The sequence below is a fragment of the Anser brachyrhynchus genome (assembly GCF_964034855.1).
Source record: "Anser brachyrhynchus genome assembly, chromosome: 23".
Taxonomy (NCBI): Eukaryota; Metazoa; Chordata; class Aves; order Anseriformes; family Anatidae; genus Anser; species Anser brachyrhynchus.
Genome location: NC_137716.1, coordinates 4,763,840 through 4,781,300, shown reverse-complemented (window position 1 = coordinate 4,781,300; position 17,461 = coordinate 4,763,840). Strand labels below are relative to the sequence as shown.

General features: G+C 50.0%; 1 protein-coding gene across 8 annotated transcripts in view; it reads right to left on the bottom strand.

The window, feature by feature from the left end:
• The window catches only part of PTPRS (protein tyrosine phosphatase receptor type S), a 156,061-nt gene that overhangs the window by 81,292 nt on the left and 57,308 nt on the right, over window positions 1-17,461 (bottom strand). The gene's annotated exons all lie outside the window — the stretch shown is intronic.

Here is a 17,461-nt window from a genome sequence, read left to right as displayed (position 1 = left end):
GCAGTTCCCCCTTCCCCTCTTCTCCCCCTACTCGTCACGAGACATCTGAGGAAAGATGAAGAATTCACAGTGCTAAAGGAAGAACCCAAAAACTCCGCAGAGTCTCTTTACACCCAGCTGCTCCAAGGTGCAGGCCTGAACAAACACACACGTAGCCTGGGGCTGCATTTTAGCTAGCCTGGACCCAAGGGAACAGCACTGGAGCTTGCAGCACCCCTCCCTCCCTCCCTCCCTCCCTCCTTCCACACGAACTCCCATTCATTTCTAACAGTCTACAAGAGCATCTCTGCAGGGAGGGGAAGGATGCTGGGACAGGCTTTCTGACCAAGGAAGGTGTCAAGGGCCTTCTGATGGGAAGACCATGGGGCCAGGAGCATCCATGCAGAGCCCGTATTGCCTCTGTCCTTGGAGAACCTTCTTTCCACGCTCTAACCTGTTTCCCTGCACAGTTTCCTCTCGTCTAGTTAGTTTAAAATTTATTGAAATATTTAAATCACAAGGCCACAGCTGTGTTCAAATAAAATCACTCAGATCATAAAGTTGCCGTCTGTTATTCTTGAGAAAAGGAGACCACATGACTGTGAAATCTGTATGTTTATACGTACACACTCAGAGTCTATAAAACAAGATGTAAACAGGCTACCGAAGAGCATAAGAAGAGGGCAAATGCTAGCTAAAGAGAAGTCTCCAGGGTCTTCTAGGGGTCGAAAAACAAAAGGCAGCATTCCCCCCTTCCCTGCCTGGTGTGGCCAGGAGTATATAAATAAAAGCCACGGAGCACGCTCATGTGATGCAATCAAGCCTTTGTTTCCATGCTGGAGGTAAATACAATTTGCTGGAGCTGTTTATGTCCCACCGAATGCTGTGTGTACAAAGCATCAGATATATAAATATCCAAATCTATATTTAGAGGTCAGAATCTTCTTTGCAATGTTACTGCTAAAGGTTATCAAGCAAGTCCCGCTGGAGGCACTGGCACCTGGGAATTTGTCTTCCAACCAAGAAAGGCAAAACCAAAACTTTGCTTCTGGCTAAAATATAAATGCTCGTTCTGCCTGCAACCTGACTTCCTTCCTCTGCTCTCCTATATTCAAAATGCGAAGAGTTTGCAGAGGTCAATTCTGAAGGTACAGCCAAAATCAGCCAGGGCTTTTAAGAGCACTTTATTGATGCGAGTTCATTTCCCAAAACGCAAGCCCCTAACAATCCTTAGTGTTGCATATAGATTTAAATGGGTGCAAGCAGTACAATTAGAGCACAAATAAGGACAAATAAGGTTCTATTTTTGTCTTGACGAAAGTGAAGGTGCTCCAAATAGGGAAAGAACTGGAGTCATAGCTCAGCGTTCCTTTTTAGGAACTCTGTCGACTCATTGTGTGCTAACAGGTAAGCCGACCTGCTCTGTGAACGCTGCTTTTCTGAGGTCACTGCGATGCCGAGCTGCCTGCGATAAACTAGCTCTCAGAGAACGAGAGACAAAAGGAAAGAAACCAAACAAAAATCCCTAACAAGTAGGACCTTAGATTTTGCTACTCACTCGGAAAATCAGTGAAAATCAAAGCTAAATTATTGCTTTTGATACTGTCTGAGACTCCGAGCTCCAGGCTTTGATTCTCCCCCTCCCCCTGCCAAAGCACCCATTACGCTCTCCACCTATGCACCCCTTGTCACTCCAGCCCACACCAACTGCAGAACAGCCCTCTCTCCTCTGGAAAAGAGAAAGCCAGCACTATCGCAGGCAAGGTGGTGATGATACAAAGCTGAAACAAATTCCTACGTGCCGCGTAGGATTGCTACAGCTCTGCCGTGCCAAGTCCAGCTTGCAGTGAAACATGCAGCTAGAATTCCTGCTCCAGCTCTGCAAATCACTTCGAAAGGCTCCAAAAGCAGCAACAAGGTGCCATGCGAAAGTGAAACACTATCAGCACACTCAGAATGGCTTATGTGTTTCACCTCATTTGCCAGGATTGCAGGGCCTCAGTTTTAAATAAATAAATGAAAATCAGAGACAGGCATTTTCCAGACAACATACTTGCAATCCAGGAGCTTTTTTTATCACTTCCCTTAGGGAGAGCTGAGAAAAGTCAGTCTTGGAAAACCCTGAGTGAGTTCCACTTAGGTCTGGGGGTCACAAGACATTTATCTTTTCCCCCTTTCTCAGCTTGCAAAGCAGAAGAACTTGGTTTTTGCAGTATCAAAATAGGAGTGGAAAAACCTGGAACTTCAAAGAATTTTCCTACTTATGAGAGGTTTCCTGGGGTCTGGGTTTCAGGACAGGAGGCTGCAAAGACTAGCTGGCTGCTGTGTACCTGTGATTCTTCTCTACAGCTTAATGGAAAGCCATCAAGTTAAACCAAACCTTTTATTCCTGCCGACTGCCCACGCACTTCCCAAAAGCAACAGCCAGGGCAAGAGACACGCTGGATAGTTGCCATGGATTGTAAGGAAGAGACGTATAGCCACCTTCCATCCCATGCTATGCGACTGCATCCCCAAAGACGACCAGCACCCACACTGACTACCCCCGACCCACCTCTGTCACACCTCGCAGAGAGCTCTGCTCCTGCCCCTCTGCTCCTAAACCCTGTCAAGGCCAATGCCACAAGGGCAGCTGAGGAGACCGTGAGCTCACCCTCATGGCCCCCCCCATGCAGACAACCTCCAGTCGGCTTCACTTGCTGAAGCACAGGCTTAGAGGAAGACGGGCGGTCCCGGCATCTGTTCAGAAGGGACATGACGCACATTTACTGCTGGGATTTTGTGAATCCTTACGCAGACTTTGAGAAGAAGCTGTGAGGTGATAAGGGTGGGGTCTCCGACTCATCCCTGCGGCACAAACACTAGGGGAACATGGTAAGGCATCAGCCCACGTACCCTGTACACCAAGGCAGCTTTCCTCACAGAAGAGGAATCTGTTGCTGCTTCGACTCTCCTTCCTTCATACTTTCATGTGACACCACAGCAGAAAAAGTTCTTCAAATGCAGTCATGTAAAAAGAAACCACCTCCTGTTACTAATACACAGATACCAAACCAGTCTGAGGAACTTTACAGTGAGGAAGTTTGTAAGATGTAGGAGTGGGGAAAAGGAGGGGACATCTCACCCTTTAAACCTAAATGTCCCTCAGGAGCTGCTGCCATGGTGAGTAGCGGGCGGTGGATGAGGAGTGAGGGAGACAGGCCAGCCACCATATGCCTGCTTGAAACATCAGGTGCCAAAGGCAGAGAAAGGGATGGAAAACCCAGAGGTGGTTTGAGTGCTGGTAGAGAGGCACAAATGGGCTTAACGTAACTGAGCCAACAGCTGAAGGGGAGGAAAAAAAAGGCAGTTGTGAACACCACTGATCCTTCTTCCTTGCCTCCCCTAAGACTGGTCTCCAGACAGACCTGGCTGCCTCTCCTGCAGGTGGGCTTATGTGGGCAAGGTGGACAGGGAGGTGGACAAGGAGCCTGGGGATGCGTTTAGCCCCCAAAACCATGCAACAGGGTAGGAACAGCTTTCTCCACGCTATCCCAGTTTGTGGCTGAAGACACAGTCTGAAGGGAAAAGTCACAGCAGCTTGGCTAACAGAATGAAGCACTGGTAGCAGAGAGGGCTGTGTAAAAACAGCATGGCAAGCACTAGCCTGCTTCCCAGCAATCTGGGAAGGTCAACCAGAGTCAGCTCAAATGGGGGGACAGAGGGAGGCAGGTCACACTGGGGAAATATTGACTTCCCTGGGCTTTTCTGAGACAAAAATTGATTCTCAAAGCGTTTTTGCCAGCCTTCCAGATCAATGCACCAACATCCTCCCAGCCTTCTGAGTTGAAGTGCCCCGGTGCTGGCACAGGAATACACGGCAATTTGGGAAATGCATGGGGTGGACCAACAAGACCTGACTGAAAACAGCCCCCTGCTCCTCCAGCCTGAGCTGTGCAAGCACACACACACGTCCCTGCCCTACACCATGAAGATCCTGGGGCAAAATCCTCAGTCCCGTTACGCACAGCACCAGTTGGTGGCATGCAGACCCCCACCTCTGCCACAGAAGAAGAGGAGACCACCCACGCTTCACTGACAAAATGGATGGGAAATCCAGCTGAGACCTGAATTGCTCCTCTCCCGAGCTACTCCCACCAGCTGTGGGGCAAGTCTGAGGCAGAAAGCTGCTCCTGCAGGGAGAAGGACAACATGTCTGCCACCTCCTTCCACCACAGCTCCCACAGGGGAGGCCTGGAGGCGCCGTACCACGGCAGCAGGCCTGTCTCTGTGCCTTGGTGCAGGCCTGACTCCCCGCCCCTCAGCCCCATGGCGGATAAGAACAAGGCCTGAGGATGGGCCCTGACCACTTCAGTGTGTCACTGGCCCCAGCCCTGGGAGGGGAACGGGCAGGGTGTGTGTAAGCCCGCACCCTGCAGGCCCTCCCTGAGGAGGGGGCTGCATACAGGCACCTCCACACCTCTGCTTCCTTCTGACCCCCCAGCTCTCCCCTCTTCTCCAGCCCCCCAGCAGGGGCCTGGGGCTGATTTGAGATGGCAAAATGTGATCATCAGGCCTCCTTTTACAACTCCCCCCACATTGCCTCCAGGAAAGCACCTCCACAATGGACCGCAAATAAAGACAAACCACTTATTCTTTCCTCTGGCCCCAGCACAGAGCAGCATGAGTCTGGCTGAAAGGGCCCCTCGCCCACAGCAGCAGCAATCCATGGAAACAAAAGAAAGCCAGTTACAAAACACGTACTTTAAAAGGTTTTGCTTCCATTTTTGGTGACCCTGATCCCCGCCACCAGCATTCTGGTAGAGGCCCACGCACCGGTCCCGCTGACCCATGGTGCCAGCAGACGAGGCCCCAGGTTTCAGCTCTTTCTTCGCTGGTGAATAAACAGCCATTATCCCTGCTGCAGGGAATAGAGGGGGCTCTCGGCTCTACCTGACACTGCCAAAGAGACTAAGGCAAAAGCAAGAGCGAAGCAAGAAGGCCATTTTATTGCTGTTTGGCCAGCTTATTGCAGCCTTTCTGAACGCACAGGGCAGTGTCTTTTTGCCCACCATTCCTGGTCAACCATCAACAAATGGCCCCACAGTTCTGGGCCTGCCTTTTCCCTGTGGAGATGCCCACTGTGAGAGCTTGCCCACACCACAGGAGGGATTCAGGGCATGTCAGGCAGTGTCAGCCTTTATCCTAGCTCAAAAATACAGAACTGATCAAAATGCATCCCTTTTTTGTGCATATACAATATAATCTATACACACAAACATCCGCACCTTTGCCTTTCAAGAACAAAGGCAAAAGAGGAGGCCATTAAGCCATTTATAGTCAATGTCATTTTGCTGTTAGCGTTAACAAACCCCAATCTGCTCTTCAAGGCTCCAGATGATTCCCACAATCGGGATTCAGATCTCTTGCTCTGACGCAAATTCGGCTGACCTTGGGCGCTCACCCTTCCTGGCACCTCAGTCTGCCACCCGTAGAGTGGAGGTGACAATCCTCATTCCTCACACCTGCCTGCCTGCCTGCTTTCGTCTAGACAATACGAGCAATTTGGAGTAAAGGAGGGTCTCAGCACGGATCTGCTCAGCACTCAACACCATAGGTGGTCTTGCACACAACTACAGCCTCTAAACACTGCAACACAAACAAAAAAAAATAACTGGGAAAAATCAGCAGAGGCAGAGCTCAGAGACCTTCTCCCATATGCATTTATGGTTGGGAGAAGAAGATAAAATGTAAAAGCCAGACAAAAGCTTTGCAATCTCCGAACAACCGGGTCATGTTAGCTTGAATGAGGACATCTCTCTTGACAGGCTATTTCTCACCCTTCTGGCTTCAAGAGCAGCCAAACCATTCTGTGAGTCTATGAAAGAATCCCATGGTGTTCTCTCTGACATGCAAAGGGTTAAGCTCCCTCTCTTCTCCTGCCCCCCTCTTTGGTTTTTGGGCTGAAACTTTCTGCTGATCTAGTGAAACTCCATCTTCATTTTCCACAGCTGCTGACAGGCTCACAATTGGAGGAGGACAAGGTACTCCCCCAACTCCAGCGCTGGGCGGTAGTGCTTTCATTTCCCCTTTTAAAAACCTCTCAGGCAATGGACAACCTGGGTAGGGCTCAGCACCGGGTGGCTGTTTGCTGGTTTGGAAACGCGTTTGACACACGTGCGCTGCTGCGGTCTGCTTGCAGGCAGCAGATGTGTGCCCTGTGCTTGAGGGATCGAGGCGGGAGTGGTGAGCAGCTGGGGGTGGCCTGGGGGGCACGGCCGGAGGGGCAGAAAACAGCTTTGGGACACCAAAGAACTGGGGAGCTAAGAAGGGAGAGGAAGGGAGGAAGGATGGCAAGGTCACAGATGCATTAGAGGGGGAAAAGAGGGGAGAAATCGATGGGGAGAATGCAAGAGGAATGGAGCAAGATGGAGAGGAGGGAGCTGCTCAGAGCCAGAGCAAGGAAGTGAAGATTAGATAGAGGAGGCAAGCCACAGAGCAGATGAAAACAGGAGAGAGCAGCCAAATTTAAGACAGATGGAGAGTGGGGAGCAAGAATGCGATGTTTGGAACGGGTACGCATTGCAAAGCAGCGGCATTAGAGAGCGGGGGAGCTTGCAAGAGGGGTAGAAGCAAGAAAGATGGCTTCATAATTTACATTTTTCTTCATGAGAGGAGTGAGAGCTGCAAACTGGGAGCAGGACTGATGCAGGCAGTGGCGAGGGTCTCTATGGAGACACACAAGGAGATTGAAAACACCCCTTGGAGAGGTCCTGCAGAGACTCTGGTCCCCTTGAAATCCAAGGTTTTACTGACAGATTCTGTATTTTTTTTTCTTGGGGCTGTTTCTCAGTGCCTCACAAATAAAATTAAAATGAGGGTTTTCTGACAGAACAAACAAACAGGGAGTGAATTATATTCCATTTCCCCGTCAATAACTTCTTCCCAACCCAGTCGTCTTATCATCATAAAAAGTCCATTAAGCAGTAATTGGGGAGGCAGCAGAACGCAGGGCTGGTCCATGAAACAGAAGCACACTCGCTCCCCAACTGGCCTTTTCTGGGAAGGCAGACAGGATAATTATAGGCTTCAGACAGAGACTTCCTCTTACTGTCAGCAGCTCTTGGCTCCCTTCAGGGAGATGGGACTGGCAAGGTTGGGGAAAGGAGGGTAAAAAAAGACTGAGGACGTTTTTTTAGAAGTGAAATACTTCCACCTTGCTATTCCCCTGGTGCTGATCTATCAAAGCCCTTACCTGACTCAGGACGGCTGGGCTGCACACAAGTGTACACAGGCTTTTCTCCTGTCAGAAATGTGGGAATGTCATTTGAAAGATTTCCCCCTCCCCTTTCTTGCAAGCCCACGGAGAAGGAAGGACACAGCGAAGGCTGTGACTCGGCATGGGATTTAAGACAAGCCTAAAATGGGTGAGAAAGATCAAGAACTCATTTATACACCATGACTACGCCGGCTGTCTAACAAGGCCACCGCCTGCTCCTCTCCGAGGCCTGCCCGTGCTGCCAGCTCCCACCTTTCCCCTCAGCCAGGATGAGGCAGCAGGCCCTTCGTAGCTAGCACCACACCAAGCTGTTCTTGCCTCGAGACTTGCCGTTTTGGGGACCTGGCACATCCGTACAGCCTTCAGGCACCTATCTGCAATGCATTCACATACGGACCCTTTGGAAGAGGAGGTACAAGCCTGCAGCAGAGGAGGCAGGATGAGACTGAGGCTACCAAAATCTATTCCTAGTTCTGACACCCAAGGTGAGAAAAAAACACGTTATCCTGCCTGCTGGAGGAAAAGCATAATCCTTCCTTCTGGTCTATTTAAACTGCTCGTTTTAAGGGATGGGACAGTGCCTTATCGCCGGGGAACAGCAGCTAGTATGAAGTCACCCAGTTTCAGCAGGACTTCAGGCTACTCTCATGCATCCATATGTACGGATAGGATCCACCTTCCTCCCTAGCACAAAGGGAATCTGCTGCTGTCACAGATCAGTCCCAGCCCTAGTGACTGGCACCCTGACACAGCCAAGGAAAACAGTCTTCCAACTGTAGTTTACGCAAATGCACAGGGCACTGTGTAATGATACCTAACACATACGCAGGGTGCAAACTGCTCGGCAGGACTGTCCCTGTTCCACAAGGCTGGTATTCTGGGCCATGCAGCCTCTGCTTTTTCCCTCTGTCCATAACTCAGGAAAACTGATGCCTCACACCATGTAGTGTGTACGCACCAGAAACTACCCATCCTGTGAGAGCTGTGACATGGTGGAAGCCAGGAATACTACATATGCTTCGGTTTAATGAAGGAGAAATAGGGTGGAGAGCGCTTCAGGTGCACTAACTGCTTCTCTGTCTGCTTACTGCCTGCACCCAGCACAGGGCGGTTCCAGGGCAAAGCAGCAAGTAGGTGGCGTTGCAGATGGATCTCTGTAGCATCTCTACCCAGGACTCTTATTCACCTTCTGGCACTACATTGTTATGCCAGGAAGAAAGAAAGAAGCTCCTTGAGACCAGCAAGAGCTGAAGCAGACAAGCAATGCTGTCATGTAAGATGGCAGCCCTGGGATCAGCTGCTGCAGGGCTGGGAAGCACAGGAGCACGTGCAGCCTCAGCAGCGTGGCAGGCCAGGACCCTGGGGACATGCGAGTGCTTTCAATCAACCGTAACAACATCACATCCCATATTTGTCCACAAGCCCTACAACAAGGCATAATAACCCAGAGCTGAGCATGAAACCCAAGGAGCTATCCTGGCAACATAATGAGTGCCCCTTGTCCATCAACATCATGACAGCCATCCCAGATTGTTTGCAATCTGAAGCTTAAGGCAGAGAGCTCTCCCTTCCCCTGCCATGTTGCTAAGACAGCTTCTTTTCCAGCCGTGTCATTGGCATCGGCATCTCGGAGAAGCTCGACTCATCCCCTTCCTAGAGAAGACACAGCTAGAAAGGGCCTGGCCTTTACTCAACTTCTGCTGCTCTGCTTGAGCCACTAACAGAACCAGAGTCTATGGGGGATGCCAGAACATGAAAAACCACCACCTGTGGGACAAGCCTGAAAGAAGAGAAAGCTTAACGAGCAAGGATCCCAACTCCCGCGGGGGCATGCCATCTTAATAGAGCCCAGCAGAGGTCCTGAGCTGCTGGGAAGTGACAGCAGAATCGGCAGCGATGAGGAAAACAAACTGCTACAAGCTTCAGCATCTCACGGTCTTTCGGAGAAAGTGCAGCGCAAGAAGCCCCAAGGCTGTGATCAGAGAGGTCAGTTCCGATCCTTGGTTTAGAGATATGACAAAGACTTCTGCAAAATGTAAACACACGGCTCAGTCCCCAGCCTTGCATCGCCAGCTTAGGAGGGGCTGCAGTGCTGCAGCAGACGAACGATCCCAATCGTGATTTGCTAGCTAATACAATAATTTGGGGATGAAAGGCACACCAGATAAATACACTATTGTCTGATAAAACCCTTTTGCTCCTGTAAATTAAAGCTATCTTACTTCCATTTCCTTCCCACAAACAGTTCTACTGTTCCAAAGTATTAGCCTGATATTTTGATATATTTTGAAGCACACGCTCCCCCCAAAATTAAGAAGTATTTCTTTCTTTCATGTAAGAGAATAAGACTCCTCACCTACAGGAAAAGGGCAAGATACAATTCCTAGAGCACAAAATTTGGGGTATTTTCGAAAGGTTGTTACACCATTCTTATCCAATCACTGGTAAGAGACTTCAGCCCACATTTTCCATTGAACAAATGGAAATTCTGGGTATACAAGCTCGAAACACCTTATCTAGAGTCTTAACAGCATATTTTGAGCTTGTATTGCTCATCAGTATTGAGACTGGGATGTCAAGGGAGCTCACGAACGAGAGATCTTGCAAACAAGAAATAAAAATCTAATAAAGCCTGACTAATGGGCGAACACAACCTTTAACAATCACGAACTTTGACTCCTACCACATGAGTCATTACAATTTCTGTCTCTGAACCACAATATTCATCATTCAGATTTGTAGCGAGCACATCAACACAAGAGAAGAAAAAAGGGCGAATGCAACAACAGTACTGAGATCTGACAAATTCAGGTCTGGGATAACTAGAGAGTCAACGAGCCAGAAAAAAATGTCCAACACATGAGAGAAATGGAAACATGGAAAAGCTGCAACAAGAAATCCCTTAAATCTTCTATCAAAGACCATGATTGAGAAAGGGGACCTTGTTTTCAGGAGGACACTTTTTTGTTCATGCTTGACACTTGCCAAGAGATGCAATGGATGGCTTCCTATCAGAAGACCGTAACGCAGCCCCTCCATGGCACCATAGCAGAAAATGCCTCTTCCGTTCAGGTGAACGCAGTCCCTCAAGTGGCAGCTACTGGAATTAACCACGATCAGCAGATCATATAAGGAGAGGGGGGTATTGAAGCCTTCATAAAGAAAAACGCGTATAGAAAACCCTCAAAACCAACCAGCTCCTATCCATGCAGAAAGACAACAGAAAAATGAGAGCTGAGGGAATCTTCCTGGCTCACTGGCTGATGACACGAGACATGATCTTTAATAGCTGAACTGAAAAAAAACACAACGCCTTTTAGCAACTCATTCAAACAAATCAAAGTCAAGGCTGAAGATTAGTAAGTGTTGCTACTCTTAACAGCACGCTCAGACTAATTTATGAATAAATCCACAAATTCTAACGGAGGTGAGGGAGGAAGAGGACACAGCCAAATTAATTTGACTTTATTAATTAAAAAAACCACCAAGTTTCATCACCCCAACACTCTTTAAAGGTTGCGCGAGTGTGGAGGGGAGTTATGCTCATTAATTATGCAGAAAATGCAAAACTATCATCTTCTGAATGAGTTTAAAATAAGGAGAAACCCTTTCAGAATGGGGAGAAATTACTCCCCAAGGCAGCTGAAATTTCTCTTGCAACTTCAAAGGACAATAAATTATTCAAATTGCTCGCGCCACTCCGCACGCTCTCTCACTCTCTCCCCTTCTCAATTTTATGCTCCTGAGTCAATTAAGGGTTTGGAGGACTTGGGAGAAACTTTGTAGAATGCTAAACCAGTTGCAGCTCCCTCTATTTATTTTGTTTCTTTCCTAAAGCTTTACTTTTCCTCTCAGCCTCAAAAGGAAACAGAAATGATTGTGCATTACAGATGAAACGAGTGGGGCATTGGTTTTAACCAAGCTCACGTGAAACTGCAATGTTTCATGCCTGCAACAAGCACGATGGGACACGCTAAAAACGCTCTGCACAATGATACTAAGAAAACAAGGAGGTCAACCCGCACTCCTTCGTGTCAACTGCTCAGATCATTCATTGCAATATCCCCTTTCAAAGTCTTAGCAGTCTGCGTTCCAAAATATATTTATAATGCTCTTTCCTGGCAACCTTCAGGTCTAGGTTAGCTGCGATCGCTTCCACAGTCACGCTGTTATCTGCTGTGCCCTTGGACGGAACAGGCGGCTCCTCTGCCAAACTGTAACGCGCCTGTTTAGCGTCTGCAGTATGAGAACCCCAAACCAAGACTGAGACTAATGACACCAGACAACAGCATGGCAAGAGAAGCCCTTCCTTATAAAAGAGAACCTAGACGAGCAAAAAGAGGGAAGGAGGGTGGAGAAGGTGCAGTCACAGACCGAGGATGCTCCTGGCTCCTCGTCCAGCACCCTGCGGCAGCCCGTACAATGGTTGTCTCCACCACGAGCAGCAGATGGCACAGGACGTGACTGTCCTCATGAACTTTAACAATTCCCCCAAATTAAAGGCAGCTGCAGTGCAGGAACGTCATTGATGCCTAAGGTGGGCACTGGGACCAATTATGCTGCAAGAGAACACCCTTGACCGGAGGAGAGGAGAGGCACAGAGTGAATAAAACTGTTCTTGGGAGACTCTGGCTCTCCCAGGCCAATTCGAGCCCAGATTCCATCCCACGCACACTGAATAACGACATTCCTCTGGTTGGGTGTCCTTGAAAAACACTCTGTTTTGCCTTCTAAGAATAACATTGGGCTTGCCAGGCCACAAAAAAAGCTGGGAATACCCTCTCAGACTCCCTTCAGTGACCCAGGAGATTCATATCTGGTTGGTTTTGAAACGACATGACCACGCAGACCTTTCCAGAGAGATGAAAAGCTGCAGTGACCCAGGGTCCTAGTGAGCTAACACAAAGTTCCCATCCTTCCTGGCAGCATGTGCGAGAGCTATCTGGGTGAAAAGCACACCCAAAGGGGAAAAAGTCACAAAGAAATAAGTATTAGCCCCCTGGTAAAGTCTGCAATGGCTTAAATGCCCTACTTTTGGCATACAGGTATGGTGAAGACATACATTTTCTCTTTCACAACCACCACATAGATGGCATTTTTACACAAGCCGCTTGTTTACGCAACACACAGATGCTCTTTTCTCCTAACTTAGCCATCTAATGAAGCTGAGCAGCAAGAACCTCTGGGTGGGAAAGGATCCTTTACCAGGAGACACCCATGGCTGGGTCCCAAACACCCGTAGCTGCTGCTGTCCCCAGGTGCACCTCAGCAGAGCTTAATCGAATAAATGCCTACGGTGGGGGGCACAGCTGAGACCTGGGAGGTGACAGCCCCCCTGCCCCCAAGGAAGCTCTTGCAAAGCATGATTTATTTCCTCTTCTGCTCCTCTAGAAACAGAACCTTTCCAATTTATCTAAAAATAAATAATAAAACGGTGACATCACTCAATCCAGGCAGGCAAGGTTTAATTTAATCAGGCACTTAAACAAGGTGACACAGAAGCTTAATTCAGTGTCCTTGAGTGGGACGACAACTAGTCCAGAGCCCTCAGCGACTGCTGGCTGGATCCCTGCTGGCAGACAGAGAAGGCAGCAAAGGAAAGGGCGATTCGGGAGCAAGGAGAGCAAGGGGTCCCCTTGCCTCCAAAGGCAACTGGTGTACAGGGAACATGAGCAGCAGGTGGGTCCGGGGGAGGGAAGCAGGGGGCTCTGCCTTCTGGGAGGATGTTTGGCTTCGCCACTTCACCACATTTTGATGTCTTCCTTCTCTTTGGACAGCGCTGCTGCTTTGTCATGAATCAGGTTCAAACGCTTATAGATGGAGCAGATTTCACACAAAGCAGAGGAAGATTCCCTTCCCACTGCTGTCATCTTAACGCGTCTATCAAGTCCTAAGATGGAGCCTCCTTGATTTTCACAACCGCCTTATCTGACAACTGCTGTCTTGGCCAGCAACAGATCAAAGCTGGGACCTCCAGAGCTACAAGCTCTGCCGCAGAGACGAATCCTGTGGCTAAGAGCACGCGAGGGACCGTGTGGAGGCGAGGAGTCCCATCCACCTGCGAGGATCTGGCTCTCAGCAGGAGGAACCAGCTACCAGCTCCCCCATTTCACGGCACGGAGCACACACCTCTCCTTGTTGTGCCAGCTCCCGAAATGCTGCGCTGCTTTGTCAGCCTGACCACGGACCTGCACGGGCTCCTCTCCCAGCCCACCACACGTGGTCTCCATCCTTACCGCAAGCCCCGCACACGTGGAGCAACCTCGCTGCCATCTGCTGCCGGCCTCCCCCGAGGCACTTCAGCTCACGGAGCGCGAGAGAGCCCCCCGCACATGCGCCTGGCACGAACCTCTGTGTTCTCCAAATTAACGATGGAGCAAGGGCAATTAAAAGGGAAGAAAGTCAGGGTAATGCATCATAAAAGGGGCTTTATTCTTTTATTTTGCCAATTGCAATTTGGCTTTAATTATTTATGGTAATACTTTGGAGTGTGCTAGTAAGCGTTCTATAAAGTGATTTATAAAAGGAAGGAAACCTAAGTAATAAGTAATGTTCACTACTGCATCTGCTATTAAATCTTTGCTGGGGTGGAGAGCGCCACACACCAGCCCTCCGTGTATGCAAAGTACCAATTAGCAACGCACTATTGTAAAACGCAAAGGTTTAATCAATGGGAAAAATCCACTTGAAAACAGCGAGCGTGCTGATTTCAGTTATAAAAATTACCACATTTCTATACAGTAAGTGGCTTTTTATCTGCAACCGAGGAGCACTTCAAGCGAGCACGTTGCTCCTGCAGGTAGCACGGGAGGTCAGGGTACCCGAGCGCCGCGCCGCGCTCCAGCCGAACGCAGCTGAGCCCTGGGCAGAGAGAGCAGGAAAAGGACCCGGCCAGGCACAGCGAGGCGAGGCTGCCTTCACAGGAGATGTTTTAAGGTGCTCACTGCGGAGATTTTATGACTCGGGCTGGGTGCATAACCACGAAGCAGCAGCTCTCGGTTCTACGCCCAAGCGCATGAGAAATTTGGGAACTATTCCACCGCCTGGACCTGTGTCCGGACCTCACCTGTCCGCGCTGCCTGGCTTCTCTAAGCTCGAAGGCACGCAAGAGCTGCCTCTGGGGCTGTGCAGCACTTCAGGGAGCAGGTCTTGGGAAGGCCTTCCCTTCCGAGCTCACTGCAGGGCTGCCCATTAATGTAGAACCAGCTGAATCCTTAACAAAATGATAATACCTTCCATCTAATGAGAGGCCGCTGCAAATAACCACGGAGCCAGCAATTTCCAGTTCCATGGCTACCCTCGACTGGATAGAAGAAACAATGGAAGTGACCATATGCAATCGAAGAAAAAGAGGAGAAACAGGCCTGCTTTATACTTTTCAATTATCCTCTTCAGCTTCTCAAGGAAGAACAGCAGGCAAAAAGCAGTGTGGTGCTTTGGTTTTTTAATTTAAATAGCAGTTTCCTTTAAATAGAATGTTCCAGCCATAGAAAGATTTAAATCACTGACTGAGATCAATTAGCCTAGGAAACAAGGGAAGTATTTTAATGGTCCTTTGATTGCAGAGGCCGCAGCTCCTCCAGCACTGCACTGGAAGAGGAGGCGAGCTCAAGCTTCCAGCTTTGCTGCAAGGTGAGCCGGTCCCTGCCATGAGCTGGTGTCCTGGGGGTTTCCTCCCAGCGATGGGGGCTTCCCACTGCAATGGGGCCATCACCCCGGCCCCATCTGCCATCGCCCGCGGGGCTGCGCGGCCGTGGCAGCCCCTCTGGATGAATTAGGGCAGGAAATGGGGTCAGCGTTGTGGGGAGCGCCGGCCAAATGGATGCCGGCCAAGGGATTACGCGAGAGGCAGCGTGACAGAGCCCAGGGCCATCTGATGGGAGAGGACACTGTCAGAACAGAGTGACAGCTCCTCACGCAGTCTCCGCAGTTGTGACAGACAAAGCTGTTTGCTGTTTATATGCCTCAGTGGGGAGCATCGCAGACGAGCTGGGATGCTACTGACTCGCCTGGCACGGGCAGAATTCAGCAGTCCCTCCAAAATCAGGGGCTCTCAGCTCACCATCACCAGGCAGCCACAAACAGCTGCGGCCTCAGAGCAGTTCAAAGAGCTGGCACAGATGGGAGAGCATCCCCAAGGCTACACAGGTCAAGGAGATGCTGCCATGTTCTACAGGTTAGGAGAAAAACTCCTGGGCCAACTCCATCTGCACCTCAAGCAGGTAACAGCAGCTCTGCGTGGACGCCGAGTCCTGCAGCCTGTAAGCCTGTAAGCTCCCCTACGGAGATCTGTGAGCAGCAGGAGGAAAAAAAGCACAAAGCCTCCCTGTTCAGAACCCAAGGACACTGCAGAACTAGAGGAGAGAGAAGGCTGGCTGCTGGCAGCAAGGTGCCTGCCGAGTGGGGACAGATTTCAGCAGGGCTGGGGCCATGCAACTGGTGCCGTCTGTGCCCGATCAGCACCAGCCCTTCCCGAGGGCACATCACCACCAGAGACACTTCTCAGCACTCAGATGTGAGATCTCCAGCTCTGCTGAGCAAATCTCGCCCCGCAGAAGCCAGGGCTGGACAAGACGCTCGTTCCTTTCTGGGGAAACCGAGACCACAGAAAAACTGGAGTCACCCAGCGATGGTTGGGAGAAGCCCTGAGCCTGCAGAGTGCCCGCTCCCAGCAGCTCGGTGAGCTCGGTGTACATTTACAGAGGAAAAGGACACCAGTTTTCCCAGGCTCTCAGACATCACAACAGATGAATCGGGGCTGTACGCATACAAAGATGCGCTTGCACGCACACGAACTCTCCATCTGCACCTGCGAAGCTGCACTGCTTGCTTGGAAAACTAAGGACAAAGTGATTGCCCGGGAGTGTCGCAGCACACCAGCAGCACGAATGGGACTCTGCAGCCCTAACATGGGGTTTTCTACTGTCAGTAGTCTACTGTCCTCCTGCACAAAGAGCCAGGGATGGACATTTCTGCTTGCAGTCTCCTGTTTTGGCAGGAGCCGGTGCAGGTCGAAGCCTGCCTAGCCCCAACACCCACTTTCAGATGCCAACGAGGCCGCTCCGAGCACAGCTGGAGCACACCAGGCAGCTTTAACCATCCACCCGAGGTGCTTGTAAGAACCTACAAGAGCAGTGGCTGCAATATCCAAATAGGACTGGATAAATACTTGGGCAAATCGTTCACAAAGGCTTCCCTGCTGCCAACCGCTGCACTGCTCCTGGTGCTCAAGACACGCAGCTCAAACTGAAGCTTGGGGACAAATTTATGAAACTGGCAGCACCACTTGAGGTGCAGACTGCCCCAAAGCTACACACCAGAAAAGTGGCCCTATAACAAACTTACCTGAGCCCGGCTCACTTCCCAAGCTTATTAAATGAGGAGAACAAAAGCAAACTTTATCTTTCTGCATATGGACATTTCTCCCTGCAAAGAGGGGCTAACTGAGCAAAACTCAGGAGCGAGGCAAGGCAAATACATCCCCATTTGCCTACTGCAGGGAAGAGAGAAAGCGCTGTTCAAAAAAATTTCTCAGCAACAAAAGGTCGAGAATCCCATTCAATCCCCAGTGACTGCGTCATCTTAATAAACCCTGATAACGAAGTGATTACGTTAAAAGCTGTCAAGGGCTACACTGACCAGAGCAGCCCTCTCACCAGCTTCAAGCAGCTTTGCTGGGGAGGAAAAAAAATGTTATAATTCAATCAGCTTGGAAGAGTCTATTCCCCACTGATCCCAAGCGATCAGCCTTCATGTCGAAGGAACATTACATTTGAGTCGCTGAAGATTTTCACTTTTTTTTTTTCCTTCCCCTTTTCATTTTTTAAAGCAAGAATTGAAAGGCAGCAAAGATAAAAAATGCGTTAAACTGGAACTGGTTCATTCAGGGGAAGGAGAAACGTAATACTCTTTCTTTGGATGCTGTTTTGAATCCAGCCCGAGCGAGTAACATGACAACGGTCACTGGTGTCTGACAGGCGCCTGAAAGGACGGAGCAGGAGAGGACAATATGGGCGAGCTGGGTGGAGATGGGGCCAGGAGAAGGGGCAGAGGGGCCCAGCAGAGCTGCCAGGCACCCCCCTCCCCTTCTACCCAGCTCTTCGGCAGCCTGAGGGGCAACCCGAGATTCAAAACAGGCTGGGACCTAGCTGCCCTATAACGTCCCTCCAAGGCAGGACTGGGAACAACAGCAAGGCGCTAGTGGAGAGCTCAAGATGCTGAAAA